The following is a 2,898-nucleotide window of genomic DNA, read 5'->3' as shown; positions in this document are numbered from 1 at the left end:
TAAGGCAGCCACTCTTTCTTTGGTTTTCTCTAATCTTCATCATACTTGTCCCCACTCGAATAGCAAACTTGAGCTTTCTTGTTTCCATATTCATCCATATTGCAATCCTTTGTCAAGTGTGGGCCACTACATCTCTCGCAACCAACTCGAATTGCATGAATTGATTGGTCCATTTGGGTCAATCTCCTATCCATAGTGTTAAGCATTGCCATCACAGCAGCCATCTCTTCAGTTTGTGCACATCCACTGCCTTTCATTCCATCGCGTCCTGGGTTGTGATACTCACGAGAGTGCTTTGAAAATTCTTCAACCAGCTCCTTGGCCTGAATTGGGTTCTTCTTTGTTAGTGGTCCTTGTGAATCAAGGAGTTGTCTAGTCATGACATTTACCCCATCATAAAATATCGACATTTCTTGCTGAAGATTTAGGTCATGTTGAGGACAATTCCTTAACAACCCCTTGTAGCGCTCCCATGCATCGTATAATGACTCCCCCGGGTTTTGCTCAAAGTTGGCAATCGCCTTCTTGAGTTTAGAGATTTTGGAGGGTGGGCAAAACTGATCTAGAAATCTCTCACGCAATTGGGCCCATGTGGTGATTGTACCAGGTAGGAGTGCCTTTAACAAGTCTTTTGCTGCTCCCTTGAAAGTGACTGGTAGCATCCTTAGCAAAGCTGTCTCCCTTGGGATATTGGGAGTATTAAAATAATCTGCAATATCGTTCACCTCGTCTAAGTTTTTGAAAGCATCCTCGTGATCCTTCTCGTAAAATGGGATATCCTTAAGTGCAGTAAGGATATGTCCCTTCAACTCGAATGTGGCATTGGCAGGAATCGTAGGATGTACTAAACCCGGCCCCACATCATCTCGAATGCGCTTCTTGTAGTCCCCCATGGCCATCTCATCAATGTTCGCCATTTCGTTCTCCAGCTCGTTCTCGGGTTCACTTGTTTGTAATTCAAATTCAGGCTCGCTATCGTACGCGAACTCGGCTTGGATGGGTATTTGTTCTAAGTGTTCAAGCTTGCTCTTGTTCTTTGAAGATGAACTTGACTCCTCCGTTTTCTTCCCTGACTTCTTTGAGAACACTGATTTGAATTCTTATAAAGGTGTCTTCTTTGGTGTTTGATCTTCTTTCACGCTCTTATCCTTCTTTTTGTGAAGTATAGACTCGGGATCTTCAAGTGGTGGTACCAAAGGTGTGTTAGAACCTCTAGTCATGAACTCCTGAAATGAAAAAAAAAGATAAAATGTAAAACTGAAATAAGAAAAACGAACTGAAATAAACAAAACTAAGGACTTCAGTTCTCACGTCGTGAATCTTACAGATTCACGTCGTGAGTCCTGTAATGCAAAAAAAAATTAAAACAGAAAAGTAACTTTTTGCAGGTTTTATCCTACAAAAAGGATCGATTAATTTAAAGCAACAAACTAATAATTAACTAAGCCGTTCCCCGGCAACGGCGCCAAAAACTTGATGTGCACGGAAGTACCCACTAATTTTAATATTTATAACCTAACAAACTTAGACTAACTATGCACTTATAGGCAGTGTACCTAGTCAGATTACAGTATAGCTTGGGTAAGTCGGGTGTCGATCACAGGGAACGGTGTTATTAATTAATCTATTTACTACTAAATTAATCTAATTATTAACAAGCTAAAAGGGTTTTTATCTGATTTTGCAAGATCAGACTAACTTAACTCAAATTCAATCAATTATTAAAAACACACTCTTATCTAGTTCGAATCCACTTCGTCCTTATGGCTAGCTAATAATTATGGATTATTAAGTTGGTTGTTATTATATTAGTAATTTAGGTCTAAATTTACCAATAGTTAATTAATTCATGTAAAACTATGTATGGTCACACACAATTAAACACATAACCAATTATGTTTGTGAATATGCTATGTAAGATTTATCATGCAAACACAATTATGGTCATAATCTATGTTCTCTAGCACAACAAGGTTAATTACTTCAATTACTAACTAAGATTTTGGTCGATCCTAGCTCTAGCAATTCAATGTTCACTAAATTACTAGGTTATCAAGTTCATGCAGTTAATGGTCACTAAGCTACACATAACATGAATTTAAGCAACAACTTAAGCATGCTAGGTAACAATAAATCAAACACAAGCAATTCACCAACTAAATAAATCCATAAAAAATTATGCTATTCATAAGTTTGAAGCTTCATCTAGCTAGATAAGAGTAGCTAGATTCAGCTGCTCATAGTAGCAACTAACATATAAACACAACTCAAATAAGAAAACATGTTCATAAGGATCAAACAAATAACTTAATTATGAACTTTTACTCTTTTGGTGATGAAAACCCTTTTTCCAGAGCCTTTCTTCTGCTGTAAATTGTCTCCTGGAACTTCTTCCTTTTGCCAAAAGTCTCCCAAATCGTAATGGGCAAAGGTATTTATAATATCTTTTTAAATTTCCCGTTCACGTAGTGAGAATTTAAGACTCACGTCGTGAACTTCGAAATAATCGTGTTCGACAAGGATTCCTTCACCCGGATGCTTATCTTCTAAAACTCTCTACTCACGTCGTGAACTTCAACTGTTCACGTCGTGAGTACGTCTTTTGGATGTTTTTTCGTTCTTCTTTTCTTCAAGCCCCCCAAAGTTCCAAGTATTGTTACTTCTGGTCCCTTTCTTTGAAAATACTTCTATTTGCCTGCACATAACAATTTATCCTTATAAGTACCATAATTCTGTGCAAATAACCAAAATATTTAATAAAATGTAGATCAATATTGGCTAAAACTACGTATAAATATGGCAATATCACGGACACCCCAGATATGTCTGACAGCATGACTGAGATATAATATTATGTGTTAGCGGTAGGGGTGAAATAGTCCCCGTGTTCAGTTGAAA

At 37.4% G+C, this 2,898-nt stretch overlaps 1 non-coding gene across 1 annotated transcript; it reads left to right on the top strand.

Annotated features, from left to right (window-relative positions):
* Nucleotides 1-426: 426 nt before the first annotated feature.
* LOC145127951 (small nucleolar RNA R71) lies at nucleotides 427-533 on the top strand. The gene has a single exon (XR_013716555.1). It is a non-coding gene; the product is annotated as a small nucleolar RNA R71 (small nucleolar RNA).
* Nucleotides 534-2,898: the final 2,365 nt, after the last annotated feature.

Source organism: Lactuca virosa, chromosome 7 (assembly GCF_052849685.1).
Source record: "Lactuca virosa cultivar CGN04683 chromosome 7, Lactuca_virosa_CGN04683_v6, whole genome shotgun sequence".
Taxonomy (NCBI): domain Eukaryota; kingdom Viridiplantae; phylum Streptophyta; class Magnoliopsida; order Asterales; family Asteraceae; genus Lactuca; species Lactuca virosa.
Note: the sequence above shows the minus strand (reverse complement) of the source record. Positions and strands in the feature narration are given on the sequence as shown.